The sequence below is a fragment of the Triturus cristatus genome, chromosome 9, assembly GCF_964204655.1.
Source record: "Triturus cristatus chromosome 9, aTriCri1.1, whole genome shotgun sequence".
NCBI lineage: Eukaryota > Metazoa > Chordata > Amphibia > Caudata > Salamandridae > Triturus > Triturus cristatus.
In genome coordinates this window covers 315,243,902-315,265,447 of record NC_140592.1, presented here as the reverse complement: position 1 = coordinate 315,265,447, position 21,546 = coordinate 315,243,902, and the positions used below count along the sequence as shown (strand labels likewise).

General features: G+C 53.0%; 1 long non-coding RNA gene across 4 annotated transcripts in view; it reads right to left on the bottom strand.

Moving 5' to 3' along the window:
* Positions 1–21,546, bottom strand: part of LOC146797828 (uncharacterized) — a 109,956-nt gene that overhangs the window by 64,821 nt on the left and 23,589 nt on the right. The window contains exon 3 of one of the 4 annotated variants that reach the window (XR_014968539.1): positions 8,180–8,458. The exons of 2 other annotated variants lie outside the window; for them this stretch is intronic. This is a non-coding gene — a long non-coding RNA (uncharacterized LOC146797828). Of the gene's footprint in view, positions 1–8,179; positions 8,459–13,373; positions 13,509–21,546 lie in introns of those variants that run through there. One more of the 4 variants, XR_014968540.1, reaches the window with a different exon arrangement.

Below are 21,546 nucleotides of genomic sequence, written 5' to 3'. Positions count from 1 at the left end.
CAAGGTGTAGGAGTCACATGACAACCATATTAGTAGGCAGTATAGTTTAATAGTGATTGATCCAGAGAAACACAAACTCAGAATTTAAAACTTAATACCATGATTGGGGGTCACTTTAATAATCGTTATTGATTTCTATCCAAATGAACACTTTTTGCAAAATTAAGAAAATCAAAGGATTAGGGAAAAAAACATAAAGCTCTAGTTTATACCTTGCAGTCTGTATGCAGCTCTAAGATGAAAGTTAATAGCTCACTGTTCTTTGTTAGGATTTTAACTTATAAACTTCAAGTAGCAAAAGAATCTTACTGACAAAAGCAGTAACCCACTGACCTATTTACAATATGGGCACTTTGTGATGGGCATGGTACATGTTCTTAGCAGCAGGCACATTAACCCTCTGCGCTATCTATGCTGAGGAATTGCCTAGCACTTCCAAACCTCGTGATATTTGGGGCCCGCTAACTGCATACCTGTTGACTGTCACTGATGTCTGATTGCTTATGTCATTAATGTACTGTAATCCTCCACTGCCACATTGTATACCTGATTGATTACTATCAAGTGTTTGTGTGTCTACGATTGTCATCTAATTCATTGTGGATATCTCCTGCCACCCGAGTGTACGAACTGTTAATGTGTTATCAATTGCTACAGCATAACCATCTGTATGTGTTCTTTTTGAATCTGAAATTGAAATAAATTAATAAAAAAAGATTTTAAAAACCTCTGCGCTATCTTTCCATGAGTCAAAACTTCCACTAGACAAAACTCCGAACTCGCTCTAGGAAGACTTTTATTCACCGGAGTTATCATGACATTTTTCTTATTGCCGAAAATTGCTTTAGGACAGGAAGGAGGCAGCAAGTGCTTTTAAAACCACAATATACAATGCCCCCACTCAAAGTCAGCACCCGTTGCGGTCACACCGGTCGCACTGCCCTAGAGCCAGCTCTTCTCCGGGGATCCTGTGACCTCAGTGACAGAGTCACTGTTGCTCTAGGGTCAGCTACTTCGTAGGCCTGCCTGCAAGACTGGAGGTGAACTTCAGTATGGATTGTGGTGGGTAAGCCTTCAAGGTGAACCCACACTTGCCACTGCTAGGGTCCACCTGCTGGTGTTAAGACACCAGGGCTTTTCCGGATTTGCAGGGCCTTCTAAGGTCTAGCATGGAAATGTGCTCCCTCAGGAGAGTGGTCTGGGGGACTGCTCATGAAGGCTGAACCTGGTTCCCCAGTTCGAAATGTGGCAGCTCTGCCCCCAGTACTACATCCGCTCCATCTCTGAACACCATACTGCCCCACTGAGAGAAATTCACACTGCCTTCAACTACAATCCAATTTGACCTGCTATAAACAACTGGATGTGACTCAATTCAAATTACGCACTAGGCAAGAGCAATATACTCCCTAAAAGAAAAAGTAACAACATCCTGGAAAAAGCAAACACTCATAGGGAATGAAAGATTAAATAAAGCATGCGAAATGTAAGCAGGAACAACATGGTGAACTTAACGCTTTTACACTCACTATTCAGAAATCAGTGAGTGCTTCTGCCTGAAAACTACAGGGCCCAGAAAGGACCCATTTCAATGTCCACTGCTTATATGCTCACAAAATGCAAGCAGTATGGTTTAAAAAGACCACATTCGTGAACACAAAGCCGCCGTACACATTTTGTTTTCCAATCCACCCATCAACCAGGTATTGCAGTACCTCCAGGTTTGGCGCACTTCCCCACCGGGGGAAAACAGCGCTTGACTGGCAAACTCAGTAAAGTGACGCTAATGTTTTTGGGGTTTGAATAAAACCGATCTGGCCACTTTAAGAACACTCCGTCTTGCTTTGTTTAGTTATTGATTTTTCATATTTTGAACCTTTTATTTCCGAGGCTGCACTTTGGAATAGAAAAATGTCAAAACGGCATTTCCAGCAAAAGTGTTTTTCTTTTTTGCATCCATTTCACAGGGGAACAAATGATCGACAGGAAGAAAGAGGGTGAGAACCATTTCTTGAGTCACGGTTTTCGGTAAGTGAGGAGGAGCTAGACAGACAGAGAGGGAATAAGAGTAAGAAAGAGGTGGCGCAGCTGCCAGCGTCAGTGCAGAAGCGGACACCTTCCTTGTCTCATCTGGGCAGGAAGCAAGAGACCTTCACAATGGCCTATAATCAGCCCGCAGTCGTGTTTCATTAAGACAAGACATGCATCAAGTCCAAAAGCACACGTCGTGCTTTTGAACTTGTTGCATTTCTTCTCTTAATAGATGCGCGGCTGGGGGCTGATTGTGGGCCATTGTGAAAATATTTGTTAATTGCAGCGCATGACGGTGTTGCAATTAACAAATATTTTCACGAAGGCCCACAAAGAGCCCTCAGCAGCGCTCCATTAATAAAGAAATGTGGCAAGTGCAGGATCCCCTGCGGGTATAGGCTTCCCGCAATCAGCAAATTACCGTTTTTCATGCTGCTCGCGATTTAAAAGCGTGCGGCGCGAATGCTCACCCAGAATGTGCGCGCTTCACACCGGCCACAGTGCGCTTGGCAGCACAGAGGTGCGCGTGCGCGCGCAGCTTTCAGGGAACACTGCTCAGAACTGACAAATCCCAATGATGATACGCCAATTAACAGTAGTGTGTCGTGCACCCACACATCTGGTAGCCCATTGGAAAAGTAGGGGATGAACCCAGTACCGCTCAGCAAGCATCAACAACAGGAACATATCAAGGGGACACTGTCTGTGTATGAACAGGGATGTGGACACACACACATGCACATACAACACACACCATGGGCCCAGGCCATGTCACTGGACAACACACTAACTTGAGGGGACACAACTCCTGTGGGAGCCCAGCTGTGCCAAACATATTCACCGCAAGTCCCACTCATGTCTGCAGAACACTTGGTCAGTCAGCCATCAGTTACCACACAATGAAGGCTCTGGTCACAACAGCCTGGGTACGGGAGTCTCCCCTAAGTCATCTGCACATACCCAAAACATATGTCTAGCAAGTTGCACAGAGGACCCAGTTGCTCCTATTATAACCACACCTGTAGGTCCAGACTTGATGAGCACAAAGTATGTGGAAGTGACAATTTGGACAATGGGAAGCACATCATATGTGCAGGGGTGCAAGCCACAGATGTGACCATGCCAATGAAATGCTCACAGAGAGATGTACACAAATAGTTGATCCAAACACACCCAGGTAGCTGCAAGGGATGACATGGATACCCACCAGAATAGGATACATATCGCATGGACCACAGGGAGTACCTCACATCAACACATCAGTATGCAACATTGTAAACCAAGCATTACAGGTGCAAGGGCATGTAAAACAACATCAACATGATGTACAGCTAAATCAAGTTCACATGAACAAAGAAAAAAGCTTTATTCAGCATATGAAAAGTGAAACGTCTGTTCCAACAAAAGGCCAAGGGCCAGTCCATGATGTCCAAATGGCAAGGAATGAACTAGAGTGACAAATTCAGTATATGAAATTCTAAACGTCTGTGCATCCAAAAGGCCAATGGCCAGTCCATGTCCAAATGCCAAGGAGTGAACTAGAGTGACAACTGTCACACCTTGCTTGCCTGCACTGGTAAGGACCGGGGTCATCCCCTCGGAGGGGCATACATGGGGGCAGGCCAGGCACTGCAGGGACAGGTTCAGGGCGCAGCAGAAGGAGGCAGTGACGAGGTGGGGGATGCAGGCGAGACACTTGCAACTGCAGTGGAGATGACTGAAGTGGTGGGTGCTGTCACAACTGTGGGGCACAAGTCAGATGGGGTGGGTGCCGGCACAACTCCAGTGGGCAGGTCAGATGGAGTGGATTGGCTCACCACTGCAGTGCCCAAGTCAGACGGGGTGGTCGTGGACTCCGAAGTAGTGCCTACATCCATTGGAGCGGAATGGGGGACAGGTGAGGTCGGCAGGGCAGGGGGGGACACGGTCCCCACATCAGTGGCACCAACTGTCTGACCAGGTGTGGAGGAGCAAGTGCTTGGGGGGGATGGCCTTAGCATTTTGGGGATGGTGTATCTGTGTGTGGGTGAACCCGGGGCAGGGAGTGGCGGGGGAACCTCTGGAGTGGTGGCCTGGGGGATGGAGGACGGAGACTGTGCCCTGGAGCTGCGTGGTGGTGGGGGGGTCTTGCTCTTCTTGCGCTGGGGGGGACTTGCGGGTGGGCGTCTCAGTCTGACTGCGGCTGGAGGAGGGTGTCCGGGTTTGAGGGGCACTCCCTTCTGTGTGTGGGGACTTCCTCTTCCCCTTGTAATCAGGATCTGCTGGGTCAGTGGGGAAGAGGCCAAGGTCACAGAGGAAGAGCTTCTGGGAGGATGGGGTTGCAGGTGAGGCAAGGGAAGGGCGCTGGGAGGGAGAGGTCTCGGAGGACTGTGGAGTGGTTGTGGATGACTGTGTGTGTGTCAGCAAACCAGCCCCTTTGAGTGTGGAATCAGTCCCCTACGCTTGCTTGTGTGCACGTCTAGACCTTGGTTTGGGGGTTTCTGTGCTTGGGACAGGTAGGGTGCTAGGAATCATGGGTGGTGCAGAGGTAGGAGGGGTGCGGGACTGTTGGAGGAGGGACACTGCTGCCGTCAGGGAGGAGGCCACGGACTGGTTGGTCCTCTGTAGGGCAGACATGCCCGAGGAAATGCCCTCCATGAATGACACCAGTTGTGTCAACAGACCTATGTGTGCATGGAGGGCCTTCAGTGTCGACGTCTGCCCTACATGGATCTGTCGAAGTAAGTCCACAGACTCCTCACTCAGGGCAGCAGGGGACACAGGGGCAGGGGGTGCAGTGCCTGGCACAAAGGAGACATGCTCACGAACACGGGAGCCCACAGGGACCTCTGGGATGGGAGCCGATGGGAGGGGGGTGGTGGTGGTGGCGGAGACAGCCTCACTAACTGGTGTTTGGTTGCTGCTGACACCCGCCTCCACAAGGGAGTCATCCTCAGAGCTGCTGTGGCCTTCAGCTCGGGGGGATGGTGCTGACGACTCCTCTGTGTGGCTCAACTCGCCCTCCGTGCCACCGGGTCCACCTGACTCCTCTCCTTCTGTCCCTGTAAGGCTCTGTGGCTCCTCCTGGTCCGTGGAGCTGTCCACTCCTGTGGCTGTGGATGTATCTGGATAGGAATAGGAAGTAACAGAACTACATCAGTCACCTGCACCGACTGCACACACCACAGTGAGTACATCACATCACATGGCAAGCCCTGGCATCATCATCTGAACACAGCTCAAAGTGCCAACACTGTTTAGGATAAGACAATTGTCATTCTAAACATCAACCATGGCACACATATCCCTCCTTGACTTTCACACATATGTCCGTTGCATGTTGGATGCTAACACACCAATGTGCCAACATGCACCACCCACACATTAGTTGTACATGCAAGTGAACATGTAGGGGTATGTCACTATACACACAGCACATCTCTTGCGACTGACTCAGTACATGTGTCCGGATGAAGGGATGGGCAGAGACTCATTTCACATGCTTGGGATGCATGCCAGCAACACACACTATGATGTACTCATGTCCTGATGGGCAAGGCCACAATGGGGTGCATGGTGCACACTTGAACACAACACAGGCTCACTCATAGCAAGTTCTATGCTATGGCACTGGGATGCCCTGAAGGTCAGTCAACACTGTCTCCTGTCACAGGGGCAGGGCATCCAGACAACAACAATAGGCACTGACTCACAATCCTAGCTCAGGGGTAAAGCTGACTCTGCAGATGACCGGCGCACTTGCCCATCCCATGCAAACAACATATCCAGGACCCAGAACCCCACATCATGCAAATCATTCATATGAGTCTCAGCAAACACAAATCCATGTACATTAACATATCACAGTCTGCCATGCATGTAACCCAGCTGCATGAGGGACACAGTTGCATACACCATTGTGCGCTGTCAGATGATCACACACCTCTATGTCACCCAGGTCTTGTCTCCCACAGTCACATTGCAGATGTCATGCTGACCCTCTGAATCATGGACACCCCAGTTGTACGTAGCAACAAGCCACACCCTAATAACACAGAGGCAGACACCTGAGGGCACATGTCACTAAGCACAACCTGCAATTTCATACACAGGATTGGGATTACAGAGTGTTTCTGAATTCCCTTGAGGGGGCATGACTGGGCAGGACTAAGTGAAACAGTGTTTTGCCCCAGACAGTAGTCAGGTGGCTAAGCAATTCTGACAAACTTGATATATATACTCCTGATGCCCAAAAATTGGAGTCCCTTGCTGCATGGTTTTGTTTGGTATACCACAGAAACATGTTGCGAGTCAGACCAGCAATTGGTACACATCTCAAGGGCACACACAGTTCACATGTCAGATATCAAGCATTGTGTAAACAATTGACCCACCCATGAAACACACAACAGAGTCACGGGAACTGATGCTGACTGGTACCTGAAGCATAGCTGACTGCAGGGACACAGTGCCCTAGTGACACAAGCAACAGACTGTAGGGGCCACACCTGTGGAACAGATGAGGAGGGTGCATCACACAAATGAAGGACCTGATTTTGGGACTACAAGACCTACGTAATGTGGAAGTGTGACCAGGACAAAAGACTGCTATTTGCATGTCATAGTACACAGATCAGGCATGGACTTACCCCCTTCCTGCTGCTGTCTGGCCCTCAGCTGCCTATCCAGGTCCGGGAAGACCACCGCCAGTATACGGAGCATGTGGGGAGTCAGGGTCCGGTGTCCGCCCCTCCTGCGTGGAGGTGACAGCTTCAGCTGGACTCTGCTATCCTCCGGGTCCGAAGGTCCTGCCACCTCGCCACCTCTTCTGGCAGTTGCGGACGACATATTGTTTGGGGTCAAGGGCAACAAGTTTTTATGTGTATTTTGTCCTTGGGACAAGTAGGCCCAACCCCCTACAGCACAAACCCTTTGGCTGCCAGTTAAATATTTGTGTCCATCCATGTATTAATGCTGTTCAAACCTGTATTCATGGTTCATTAATGCAAAGCCTTTATTATTAGTTTGAGCGCTCTATGTAAATTCTATAAGCTCAGACTGTGGTTACAGTATGAAAATGTATACACACGTTTTCGATGTTTAGCAATATGAGGCTATGTATAATGCTCCCAGAATGCTCTCTGATTAGATGCAAATATTTGCAGAAGCTTGAAAGCAAGATTGAGGATTCTTTGCTTTCAAAATAAAATGTTCACAAAAAAATGCAAAAACATTTTACTGAACTACTGTAAACCTTTAGGTACCATTTCTTTGCAGCACATTTATTAAAATGTGTTGATGTATGCTAGTATTTCCCAAAAATATTCATGATGGAAAAATCAATATAACCAGTTTTAATAACATGGGAAATATCAAAATAAACAAGCGTTGGCAAAGCCAGTAGGTCTGAAATTGTTGGTCAGCTTTTTGGTTTTTGTCAATGCGTGACTTGTTTTGGCATGGTTTTTGTAAATCCTTATTTGTGTGGGAGCTGCCGGGCCCTCACCATTATAACATACAAACATTGGCAAAAGCAAACATTGTTTTTGGTCTCAAAAAGCACACATTGCCACAGTTGTTCCTGGCACTGAACAAAATGACTGTGTAGATATGCTCCTTGTGAAAGAACAGAATGCTGTTACTCACAGTAAAGCTAGCCGATAGACAGAATTTAATAAACACAAAATGTCATGGTTAACACCCGACCTAATTATGGGACCAATTATTAAATAAAGTCTCAAAAGTGCCTCCATGTCAATGCATTAAGTGCAGATATACGGCGTTTCTGAATTCACAAGACTTTACAGAAATATGCCAAGAAATAGTACTCCTAGAAAATATTTGCGAGCTGCGTTGTAGCATGAGCAATATGCAGGTGTAGATTTTCTCATGCGAAAATCTCAGTGTTTGCAAGTTTACTTTCACTCCACCACTCTTTTCTCAACCCTGCAAGAAGTTTTATGTCTGCCATTGTCAGGAGTAAATTTCCAACCTTTCCCAGTATGGGAAAAGATTAGAGGAGAGTTGGTGAAAACCCTTAAAACATGCAAGTTAGTAGGTTTGCACAGACTCAAAAGGGCATTCAAACCCTAGAACTATTGCTTACCATTACCTTCAGCCTCAGTATGTAGATCTGCGGAAACTTGACAAAATAAGGCAATTACTAGTATTCAAACCCTACTATGTTAGGAGCCCTGGCATAATCAGAGAGGCTATTTCAGAGCTTTTATATAATGAGATTGCTGCCACAATTTGCCGCCGCATTACATGGCACAAAAGGGACAAGTGGATTTTGTTACAGGACAAGTAGATTTATGAAGCAACCTGCCCCATGGACAAGTAGATATTTCATTAAATTCCACACCCCTGTGCGGCGCTTGTAGACCCCCACAGAACGAACAGCCCGGGCGGTGGTCAGCCAGATCTCCTGCTTCTGGTGGGCATCAACCTGTGAGGATGACAAAGTGAAAAGTACATTAACACACATGCCCCAGATTTGTGCAGCACACAATTGAATATACATGTCATCATCACAAAGGGAAATACATTACACAGGTAGTGCAACCATGGGGAATGAAAACTCACATGCATGTCTGACATGTTAACAATGCCTGGATAGTTTAAGCTTGCAATAATGCACTTTAGCAGCAGGAAAACTATTCATTACATGTACCTACACACTTTGGTGGATGAAAGTAGTCAGTGAGAATGCTTGCCACTGGTGTACACACTGCTAGTACTGCTAGTCAGACAACATGCATAATTAGGAAGGTAGTGGACAGCACACTCACCTGCTCCCCTGGTGTCCCATAGAGCTTTCTGTACTCTGGAAGGAGCCCGTCCAGCAGGGCCTTGTTCTCCTCCTCAGTGAAGGCTGGGGCCCTCTCCAGAGTACGTGCCATAGCAGGAGCCAGAGGATGCAAAGACAGCAGCAGTGGTAGCAGGGATGTGGTCCAGTAGCATGTAGTGCAGGCAAGTGAGCTCCCTGGGGGCCAGCCAGCCTTATATCTGTGCTGCAAAGGCAGACTCTGTGCCATGTGTCCCAAGTGATAGGTCCAACACGGTTTCATTCTATTAATCTGGCCAATCCATTGAAAAGTACGACTTGTACACGCCTTCCGCATCGTTCAAATCTTCACCTTCATGGAACACTTGAAATTGCAACATTGTTGTAGGCATCCAACTGAATTTGCAGTGCACAACTCGTACAAGTTTTGAATCCGCATTCGTCTCCATGACAGTCCTGAGCCAATGGGTGCGCCCGGCTCGTTCAATTGACTGTACAACGCGTATTTTGAACATACACATGCACCCGTCTCCATACGATTCAATGGCCAAGGCGTACGCCTGTCTCGGACCATGCCTGTCCGACGCGTATGCATGATAGTCACCCGCGTCGGACCTCATTGGATTCAATGACAAAGCGTACGCACGGCTCGGTCATGAACCGTGCAATGCGTACGCATTGTCACCCGCGTCGGACCTCATTGGATTCAATGACAAAGCGTACGCACGGCTCGGTCATGAACCGTGCAATGCGTACGCATTGTGACCCGCGTCGGACCTCATTGGATTCAATGACAAAGCGTACGCACGGCTCGGTCATGAACCGTGCAATGCGAATGCATTGTCACCCGCGTCGGACCTCATTATTGTGACTATTATACGGATGCAACACACATATACTGGCCATGGACACCTGCGCACACCTGCCACACTATAGCATTGGCCACCCAGTGTCCCACGGCTTGTAAGGCTGCATTCCCTGGGTGTTTGAGGGGGCCACAGCTGTTTTTTTGTCTGCCACTTTGTGCAGCCACTCCCAGGCTGTTATCTTGTACATGGGGGCGAAGTTCTTTGTGTGTTGTGCACATTACCACTGTGATGTGCAATTGGACAGTAATGGGCATGAGTGAAGGCCACAGTGTCAGGTTGGATATGTTTAAGACATGTCACATACACCCTGAGTCCTGGGGGTGATGGCATGTACATCTCAGTGAGACCTGTAGCCCCAATACTGATGTGCACCCACAGTCTGTGTGCATGTTGTGTCTCACATGTGTCTGATCACATGTTACCAATGGGTGACAGTCTCCACATCCATGTGGTATATGCATCAACCTTGATGGGGTGTGTATCTAAGAGACGTACATGTAGGGCCGGCAGGAACAACAGTGCCCACTACCTGTGGGACTTACGCTTGCCTTGTGGTGTGTATGTGCTATGCCATGTCCTTTGCTGTGTTGATGTGGCAATACAGGGAGCCTGGGTTTCTGCATGGCAAAGATCTGTGATGCCTGGGAGACATGAGTCCTCATTTGTCACTGGGGTGTGTTTTTGAACGTTGCAGCAGCACATAGGTTGGGTGACACAGCCAGATGATTAGCCCATTGCACTACATGGCACTCATGTGGACATGTGGAATTGAGATGTGAGGTGGTGGTCTCGTAGGAGACATATGTGTCCATGACCAACAGCACACACCTCAGTACATTGTGTAGTGTCATGAACAAGCATGTGATAGTGATCGTGGTCATGGCCACATGGGTGGATGTACTGACAATCTTCCTTTGTGCATCTCTGTACTGCAGGGCACCAGCTGTCCATCGTCCGTTCCCAGACCTTGCAACCATGCAGGAGCGAGACAGCATCAGACGGTACCGCTTCACCAAGCCACTGATTGAGGAGTTGGCGGAGCAGTTGGCACCACATCTGCTACCTGGCCGGACATACCCTACAGCACTGACCCCAGAGGTGAAGGTGATGGCAGCCCTGCACTTCTTTGCTACCGGTACCTTCCAGTACACTGTGGCTACTGCTGGTGGTATGTCGCAAACGATGTTTAGTCGGGTGCTACGCGATGTCTTGGAGGGGATGTTGGGATGTTGCAATTCCTCGACCTGCATATCAAGTTCCCGAGCCAAGATGAACTCCCTGAAATTAAGGATGCCTTTTATACACGGGGGGAGGATGCCAAACATCATTAGATCCATTGACGGGACACATGTTGCCCTGATACCACCACAGGCACATGAGCAAGCATACCGGAACAGGAAGCACTACCATTCGATCAATGCTCTGGTGGTCTGTCTTGCTGACATGTTGTGCACGGTTCCCTGGTTCGGCGCACGATGCCTACATTATGAGGAGTAGTCACATTGTAACGCTGATTTCACAGATGCCAGCTCAGCGTGCCTGGCTTGTCGGTGTGTACTGACTGTTTCTCATTGTGTGTGTTTGTCAGTGTTGTATTCCGCACTCCTACAAAACTCAGCTACTTGTTCATTTTTGTGTGTGTAGGTGACTCTGGATACCCCAACATGCCGTGGTTGCTGACACCCCTCAGGAACCCTGTGACACCAGCTGAGCTGCGCTACAATGAGGCACATGGTCGGAGCAGGAGGGTGATTGAGCGGACATTCGGCCCCCTGAAAAGCCGCTTTCGTTGCCTGGACAAGACCGGAGGGGCCCTTCCATATGACCCTGCAAAGGTGCGCAAGATAATACTGGTCTGCTGCATGCTACAAAACATGGCGGTGCGGAAGGAGGTGACTCTCATCCAGGATGACGATGACGACGACCAACGTCCGGCACCTGTGGAGGATCCCGGCCTGGGCCAAGATGCCAGTGATGATGAAGATGATGGTGACGTCCGCTCCCAGCTCATCAACAACTTCTTCACCTGAATGTGAGTTTCCAGTGTTGTTATGTGAATGTATGGAGGTAGCCTGGAATGTGTTGAGCCAGCTCTGTTGCTGTCTGAGTGTGTCTGTGTGCCACTTGAATGGATGCGTGCTGTGATGTGTCCATTCAGGTGGTGTGTACTCCACAATAGGGTAGTACTGCTAACTAGTGTTTGTGTAGGTGTTTTGCAACATGTTTTGTGCATGTATATTGCATTTCTCTCCTGTTCTTCTGTGATTTTGACTGTATCTTGTCTGTCCTTCCCAGGGTCCTTTGCCTGTTGTGTGGTCAACACTGACCCCCAACACCCAGAAGCCAACACCAGTGTGGAAGTTGACAATTCCCATCAACTGATGTACCACACATCCCTGGAATTCCATTCTCCATCACAATGTGAGCGTGTGTCCACTGTTACGTAGAATTACCGTGCAACTAGTGTGGAATAAACGTGTTGCTGATGTGTAATGAACCTGTGCTATGCTTTGTTATGTGCGTTGTCTGTCTTCCCACATCTGAGTGACATCTGCTTACCTCACCTGTGGACTTGTTACCACTGACTGTGCTTGGTGTTGTGTCTGTGCATGCCAATGTGTTTCAGGTCAACATCATTGTGTGTGATGAGTAACATGGCCATGGTGAGTATGTTTTGTGTTGCCATAGTGGTGTGTCTCCTTCACATGTGTCACATCCCCATGACTCACCTTACGTCGGTCACATTGTTGCAGTATTTGGCATGCACTGTGTTGTGTAGCAGATCGACATCTCCCTGAACATGACAAGTTGGAATCACAACAGAGGCAAGTATGGTGTACTGGTGAGTTTATTTACAAACATGTGTGAGTGAAGTGCACAGGATGGTGGGTGCTGTACAGTGGTTTGGGAATCCAAAGTTCACATTGGAGTTGGAAGTGCTGGTAGATGATTTGTCCAGAGTAAAGTCCACAGTCTTGTGCTACATTGGCTCAACATGAACCCTCCATGTAATGTGGGCGAGTTGTGTGCGAGTGGACAAGGTGAACGCGTTGCACACAAAGAACATTGTCCAGAACAGGTTTGGAGGCCCTGGGGGATGTGCTGGGACGTCTGCCTCTCACATGTCCTTCTTCGGACGACCCCTCTTCTTCCGCCAGAGTCCTCCGCCCTCCCTGTGGTGCTGGCAAATGGTGTTGTGACAGATGTTGTGGGCACACAGGGGGGTGTGGACAGGTTTGTGCTGATCTGGCGGAGGCATTGTAGTATGTCCCGATTCACCGCAGTGATGCCATCCCACTTGGCCTCTATGCGGGCATGGTGGGCGACCTGCACCTGTTGCATGTCCTTCAGGATCCCCACTACCTGGCCAAATCCTCCAGTGCTATCCTGGTACGCATCTAAGATGCGTGTGAGTTGGGGGTCATCATGCTGTCTAGAACCCTCTGCAAGGCGTGCCCTGTGCCTCCCACCCCTCCCAGCACCCCTCTCCACACGGGCAGGACCAGCGGCGGTACGCACAGGTGACACTGGGACCCCTTGGGTGGTGTTGCTGGTGGTGTTGACTGTAGCTTCCGGGGGGTCCTGTGTCCCTGTGCTGGTGGGTGTTGATTGTCCTTGGTCTGTCCGTGTTGGCGGGGTGCCCTGTCGGTGTCCAGATACTGGAGGCGTGGGTACAGGGGGGGCATATGTTGCTGCTGCTGCATGATGGCTCACACCGGAGGGGCCAGGTTGGTCGTCGTCATCCGAAGAGGACAGTGAGAGAGTCATACCAGAGAGCTCAGTGTCCACCAGAGTCTGGGACTGGGTATCCTCGTCATTTGGTGCTGGGTGCCCAGCACGACCTGTGTTTGGAAGAGACACACAATGTGATTTATGTTTCTACATGCATCGTTGGTTCACAAACATGACATTTTTTACTTTTCAAACAGATGCCTGCCTGTACACTGCTTTTTCCCAGCTTGTCACAGACAGAGTTTGATATTGTTGTTGGCCATTTTCCAGCATGGCCTTGTGCTCCCCACCACAGAGCCCAGTGTCAGACATCTTGTCAGTCCCTTCCCACTCCCTGTGAGGCGAGTATGGTTCAGTTTGATCTTGCTGGGCCATGTGGGTGGGTGTAGGTTGTCTGTGACTGCGAGTCCCATCAGACTATTGGCTACACCCCCCTTCCCAGCATGCCCATGCTTCCTCCCTCTTGACTCTGCTTCCCTGTGAGGGGGTGTGACAGCAATGGCAAGATGGCTGACTGTGTAGTCCTGATGTATGATGTTGGCCATTTGCCAGCATGGCCTTGTGCTCCCCACAACAGAGCCCAGTGTCAGAAATCTTGTCTGTCCCTTCCCACTCCCTGTGAGGCGAGTATGTTTCAGTTTGATCTTGCTGGGCCATGTGGGTGGGTGTAGGTTGTCTGTGACTGCGAGTTCCATCAGACTCTTGGCTACACCCCCTGTTAGACGGCGACCTCAGAGGAGCCTGGAAGGGGTCCTGACTACCCTGAGACCCACCCTCAAAGTATCGTAGCCGGGCACTGGCGGGAGACTCCCCAGGGGGAGGAATCTCGTATCTAGGATCGTACTTCTGGTACCACACGACACAGAGTGACCACACCGGGTATTCTGAGAAAACAATCTTTATCAAGTAGGTTATCACTGCAAATATGTACAAGGTGAGCACGGGCTCAAGAGTCTCGGAAGGGGTAGGGGGTAGCGGGACAGTCTCTGGTAAAGGTTCAAAGCAGGGACGTATCCGGCGCACAGCTCACAATCCTCGAGCTGGGGGATACGATGTTGTAGTCGGGGTCTGGCGGGACCGTGAGAGTCTGTTGGAGCCGCGAGTCACTCAGCGGGCTCAGGTACAGGTTCGGAGGTCTTACGAGTTTCAAGGAGCCGCGAGTCACTCAGCAGGCTCAGGTACAAGTTCGGAGGTCTTACGAGTTTCAAGGAGCCGCGAGTCACTCAGCAGGGCTCAGGTACAAGTTCGGAGGTCTTACGAGTTTCAAGGAGCCGCGAGTCACTCAGCAGGGCTCAGGAGGGTCCAAGTTCCAGGAGCCGCGACCACGTCGGCAGGCTCTCGTTGTTCCAGCGTCGAATCTGCCGGACAGACCCAGAGCACCCCTTGTTATAGGTCGACCCCCTCTTTGATGTCCGGAGTCTGTGCAGGCAGGGGTCTTGTCACCTGGGGGTCGCTTGTCGGGATTTCCTGCTATTGTCTTTTGATCCTTTCAGGGCCGGGTCGGGAGGAGTCCCAGACACCCAGCAGGCACGGAGCCAGCCCTCAGGGAGGCCGGAGGGCCGATCGAAACCCATCGTCCCGGGGGAGTTCAGAGGTGCGATAGAAACTGCTCCTCCCTCTCTCATCCCCTGGAAGCGTGATGTCCTCCAGCCGGAGTGGCGCCTCTAGGCCCGGGTCGCGCTGGGGCCGGGCGGCCATCTTGGTGCATGAAGTGGGCACGCGGGCCCGGGGTGGCCGAAAGGAGAGAGGCCATGGACGGGGATGTCCGGGTCGGTGCGTGTGTCCTGGTGGGGAGGTTCGGCTGGGCCGTGTGCTTGGGCTGCAGGTACCAGGTTTCGGTGGTGCGGGGGCACGGAGGGCCATTCTACGAGGCCGGGTCCAACACGCGTCCCCCCCAGCTGAAAGCCGGAGAGAACTGCCCATCAGCTTGGGGGGTTCTCTTCGCTGAGGCGGAAGAACCGTGAGAGGCCGTCAGCATTGGCGTGGTCCGTACCAGGGCGGTGTTCTACGGTGAAATCCATCCCCTGGAGGGAGATTGACCACCGCAGTAGCTTGGGGTTTTCTCCTCGCATCTGCATGAGCCATCGCAAGGGCCGATGGTCAGTTTGGACTCTGAAATGGGTGCCGAACAGGTAGGGTCGTAGCTTTTTGAGTGCCCAGACCACGGCAAAGGCTTCGCGCTCTATGGTGCTCCATCTCTGTTCTCGGGGCAACAGCCGCCGACTGAGGAAGGCGACGGGCTGGTCTAGGCCTTGGTCATTTACTTGGGACAGGACGGCCCCAATGCCATGCTCGGAGGCATCGGTCTGGACTATGAACTCCTTGGCGTAGTCGGGAGCCTGGAGGACGGGGGCAGTACACATGGCCTTTTTTAGGGCATCGAAAGCTTCCTGGCAGGCAGCCGTCCACTGCACTTTCTTTGGCTGTCTTTTAGACGTGAGTTCTGTGAGAGGGCCGACAAGGCTGCCATACCCCCGAATGAATCTTCGGTAGTAGCCCGTGAGTCCCAGAAAGGCTCGGACCTCCGTTTGGGTGATGGGTGGTTCCCAGGCCAGGATGGCGTCGATCTTTGGCTGTAGAGGGGCGACCTGGCCGCTCCCGACCTGGTGCCCCAGGTAGACCACGGATCCTTGCCCGATCTGGCACTTGCTGGCTTTTACTGTGAGGCCTGCCTGGCGCAGGGCGGTTAGCACCCTCCGGAGGTGCTGGAGGTGCTCACTCCACTCTGAACTGAAGACAGCGATGTCGTCCAGATATGCCGCGCTGAACTGTTCTAGCCCGGCCAGGACCCTATTCACCAGTCGCTGGAAAGTGGCCGGGGCATTTTTCATCCCGAAGGGCATTACGCGGAAGCGGTAGTGCCCATCGGGGGTGGAGAAAGCGGACCGCTCCTTGGCCCCTTCGGTGAGCGCAATCTGCCAGTATCCGCAGGTGAGGTCGAATGTGCTGAGGAACCGGGCTGCCCCTAGTCGGTCAATGAGTTCGTCGGCTCGTGGAAGGGGGTGGGCATCGGCTCGGGTAACGTCATTGAGCCCCCGGTAGTCCACGCAGAATCGGAGCTCGGGGGCGACACCGGGGGCCGCTGCCTTCGGGACCAGGACCACGGGGCTGGCTCAGGGACTGTCAGAGGGCTCGATCACCCCCAGAGTCAACATCTTCGAGACTTCCGCTTGAATGCAGGACCGGACCCGGTCAGGAACCCGGTAGGCTCGGTGTCTCACCGGCGGGCTGTCCCCGGTGTCCACGTCATGAACACACCAGTTGGTGACCCGGGGGGTCAGGGAGAAGAGGTCGGAAAATTGTCTTAGGAGCTGGCGGCAGTCCGCTTGTTGCTGGGCAGTGAGGGCTGGGGAGAGGTTCAATCCTTCCACGGAGCCATCCTGCTCCTTGACACACAGGAGGTCCGGGAGGGGATCCGACTCATCTTCGGCCCCGTCATCGGTGGCCAGCAGGAGGCTCAGTTCTGTCCGCTGGAAGTGAGGCTTGAGGCGGTTCACGTGCAGGACCCGGAGGGGATCCCGAGGCGACTGGACGTCCACCAAGTATGTGACTTCACTCTTCCGTTCAACCACTTTGTAGGGCCCAGTCCATCGGTCCTGGAGGGCGCCAGGCTTCACGGGGGCCATGACCCACACCTGCTGGCCCGGCTGGAACTCGACCAGAGTGGCATTCTGGTCGTACCAGCGCTTCATCTCTTCTTGACTTGCCTCCAGGTTGGCCTCGGCCAGTTCTCGGAACTTCCTGGTCTGGTTCCGGAGGGCCAGGACGTATTGGAACACATCTCGGGGGGTGGTCTGGGGTGCTGCCTCCCACCCTTCCTTAACCAAACTGAGGGGACCTCGGACGGGGTGTCCATAGAGTAATTCAAACGGGCTGAACCCTAAGGACTTCTGGGGGACCTCCCGGTAAGCGAACAAGAGGCAGGGGAGCAGGACGTCCCACTTACGCCGGAGGGGCTCTTCTAGGCCAGCGATCATCCCTTTCAAAGTCCTATTAAACCTTTCTACTAGGCCGTTCCCTTGGGGATGGTACGGGGTGGTGAACTTATAGGACACCCCACATTGTTGCCACAGGGACGTCATATACTTTGAGATAAAATTAGTGCCGCGATCGCTCACGACCTCGCGGGGAAAACCCACCCTGGAAAAGATCCCCATCAGGGGGCCGTAATGGTGCGTAGGGGAATAGCCTCAGGATAGCGGGTGGCGTGGTCCACTAGGACCAAGATGAAACGGTGGCCTTGGGAGGTGGGGGGGTCCAGTGGTCCCACGATGTCGATTCCGACTCGTTCAAAAGGGGTACTGACGACCGGGAAGGGTTGGAGGGGAGCCTTGCACTTCCCCCCACTCTTCCCACTAGCCTGGCACGTGGGGCAGGACTTGCAGTGGGCTTCTACCGCTGCTCTCATTCTAGGCCAGTAAAAATGGGTCACGAGACAGCTGTAGGTCTTGTCCTGACCCAGGTGGCCGGCGAGGGGGACGTCGTGGGCTAAGCCCAGGAGGAAATCTCGGAAACGGAGGGGTACCACCAGTACCCGTCCGGATCCCAGCTCCACCGACTTCTGCTCACTGTACAAGATGTTATTTTCCCAATAGATTCGGTGTGTCCCGGTCTGGTCACCTGCGGCTTGGCCCTCGGCCTGGCGCCGCAGCCCGACCAGGGAAGGACAAGTGGCTTGCTCCCGGCAAAATTCTTCCCGAGTGGGCCCGCCCTCGTGGCGCCAATGGGCCAACTCGGGTAGATCTCCCAACTCGGGGACCGGGGCGGGGTCGGATGGTGCGGGTTCGTCGCGGGCGACGGACCCTTCTGACGGGGGGACGGGAGGACCCTCGGCGGGGACTGTACTGGTCTCTTCGATCGGGGTGCTCTCGACTTCTCTCCGGGGAGTGAGTCGGGTTGACATAGATCGGGTGGTGGCGCACACCCACTCGGGGAGTCCCATCATTCCTAGGTGGGCCTTGCGCTCGACGTGCTTCCAGGGAGAACTCTCCAGGTCGTTCCCTAAGAGGCAGTCGACTGGCTGGGAGGTTCTTACGGCCACCTTGAGTTTACCTATCACCCCTCCCCACTCAAACGGCACCAGGGCTACCTGACACATACTTTCTCTATTGTCTGCGGATATTACGGGGCAAAAGACGTTGGGGAGGATCTGCTCCTCGGGGACTAGGTGCCTGAGGACACCGGTGATACTGGCCCCGGTGTCCCGCAGGGCCTCTACCTGGTGGCCATTGATCTTGACGAGCTGCCCGTATTTCTGTGTGTTGGAGGGTAGGAGGCTACCAGGGATCATCTCCCTATCTCCCAGGGATACTAGGGCCATCGCTGCGGGTTCCCACTCCTCGGCTTCCTCAACCTCCTCCCCCAGGGCTACGTTGGCTATCTGTCTCGCAGGGGTGGTAGGGGAGACTTGGGTGGCCATGGGGCACTCTGGGTCATTGGCGTAGTGCCCGGGTTTCTGGCAACGGAAACATGTGACGGTCACCCGGTGTCCCCGTCTCCCAGGGGGCCCTGTCACCGGTGGGGGGGGCGCCGGGAAAGGTGGAGGTTATGTCTTCGGGGGGCTAGGCTGGGACTCTCTCGGCCCTCCCTGGTTCCCTCCCCCTCTCTGGCGGGGTGGTACCTGACTGGCTCGGGGGTACTCTCCTACCATGCCCCGGGAGACCCGGGTGTTGGTCCAGCGGTCGGCCTCCACAGCCAGCTTCCGGGGGTCCGTGAGCTTGCTGTCAAGCAGATGCTGACGTAGTTCTATGAAGCAGTTCGCAGCCAGATGTTCCCACAACATGAGGTCAGTGAGTTCGGCAAGGGTGGTGACTTTGCTGCCCTTGATCCACCCATCGAAGGCCCGACTGAAAAAGTTTACATACTCCACCCAGGTGGTGCCCGGGATCTTCCTGCAGTCCCGGAATCGCTGGCGGTACATTTCTGGGGTGAGGCCGTATCTTGTGAGTAGAGCCTCTTTCATGTGGCTGTAGGAGGTCTGCAGGGAGAGGGGTAGGTCGAGCAGGGTGTCCCTTCCTTCGCTCAGAAACCGCCCCCACAACCCCGCCCCCCCAGTCCTTCTGCGGGATCCGATGGGAGGTCATGGCGACCTCGTAGGCCCTGAACCATTGCTGAATGTCATCGTTTTTATAATATTCCTTGACCACATCCTTGGGGATGTGGACCTTCTGTTCCGCTGGGGAGGCCGTCTCTCGGTTTCCCGGGGGCCTTCCTTCCTCGCTTCTGGCCTTGAGCTCGATTTCTTTCAAGCTGCGTTCGTGCTCTAGTTGGAGCTTCCTTCCTTCGTGCTCCCGTTGGAGCTTCTTTTCTTCTAGTTCGCCTTGTACACGCATTTGCTCTACTGCTAGCTTTTTTTCCGCTAACTTCAATTCGCCCTCGATTTTGAGTTTGGCTAACTTGAGTTCATGATTGCGGCTTCTCTCTCTGTCCGCGAGCTCTTCCGGGGATAGGCCCCCGTCTGGTACGATGCCTCGCACCTGATTGCTACTGCTTTCACTTTGGGGGGGTTCGGATTCGTCGAGGCGCTCCCCCGTGCCTTCCGGGCGGGAGGCCCCGGTCTCCACCCAAGTTTTCAGTGCTTTCTGCAAATCCTCTTTAGTGTTGAGACCAGTGGTAGCGATTTTAAGTTCTTTGCAAAATTGCTTTAGCTCTTTGTGTGTGTATTCTTCTAGCTGCTCCACCTGGAACACCCTGTTGGCGTTGGTTTCTGCGGGGCTCACGGCGCTTCCTTCTGCCATCTTTGTCGGTAGTGCTTCCGCTGTTCACGGTACGATCTCTAGGTGATGGGCCCGAATCCCGTCGCTTGCCACCAATGTTAGACGGCGACCTCAGAGGAGCCTGGAAGGGGTCCTGACTACCCTGAGACCCACCCTCAAAGTATCGTAGCTGGGCACTGGCGGGAGACTCCCCAGGGGGAGGAATCTCGTATCTAGGATCGTACTTCTGGTACCACACGACACAGAGTGACCACACCGGGTATTCTGAGAAAACAATCTTTATCAAGTAGGTTATCACTGCAAATATGTACAAGGTGAGCACGGGCTCAAGAGTCTCGGAAGGGGTAGGGGGTAGCGGGACAGTCTCTGGTAAAGGTTCAAAGCAGGGACGTATCCGGCGCACAGCTCACAATCCTCGAGCTGGGGGATACGATGTTGTAGTCGGGGTCCGGCGGGACCGTGAGAGTCTGTTGGAGCCGCGAGTCACTCAGCGGGCTCAGGTACAGGTTCGGAGGTCTTACGAGTTTCAAGGAGCCGCGAGTCACTCAGCAGGCTCAGGTACAAGTTCGGAGGTCTTACGAGTTTCAAGGAGCCACGAGTCACTCAGCAGGGCTCAGGTACAAGTTCGGAGGTCTTACGAGTTTCAAGGAGCCGCGAGTCACTCAGCAGGGCTCAGGTACAAGTTCGGAGGTCTTACGATCTTCAGGGAGCCGCGAGTCACTCAGCAGGGCTCAGAAGGGTCCAAGTTCCAGGAGCCGCGACCACGTCGGCAGGCTCTCGTTGTTCCAGCGTCGAATCTGCCGGACAGACCCAGAGCACCCCTTGTTATAGGTCGACCCCCTCTTTGATGTCCGGAGTCTGTGCAGGCAGGGGTCTTGTCACCTGGGGGTCGCTTGTCGGGATTTCCTGCTATTGTCTTTTGATCCTTTCAGGGCCGGGTCGGGAGGAGTCCCAGACACCCAGCAGGCACGGAGCCAGCCCTCAGGGAGGCCGGAGGGCCGATCGAAACCCATCGTCCCGGGGGAGTTCAGAGGTGCGATAGAAACTGCTCCTCCCTCTCTCATCCCCTGGAAGCGTGATGTCCTCCAGCCGGAGTGGCGCCTCTAGGCCCGGGTCGCGCTGGGGCCGGGCGGCCATCTTGGTGCATGAAGTGGGCACGCGGGCCCGGGGTGGCCGAAAGGAGAGAGGCCATGGACGGGGATGTCCGGGTCGGTGCGAGTGTCCTGGTGGGGAGGTTCGGCTGGGCCGTGTGCTTGGGCTGCAGGTACCAGGTTTCGTTGGTGCGGGGGCACGGAGGGCCATTCTACGAGGCCGGGTCCAACACCCCCCTTCCCAGCATGCCCATGCTTCCTCCCTCTTGACTCTGCTTCCCTGTGAGGGGGTGTGACAGCAATGGCAAGATGGCTGACTGTGTAGTCCTGATGTATGATGT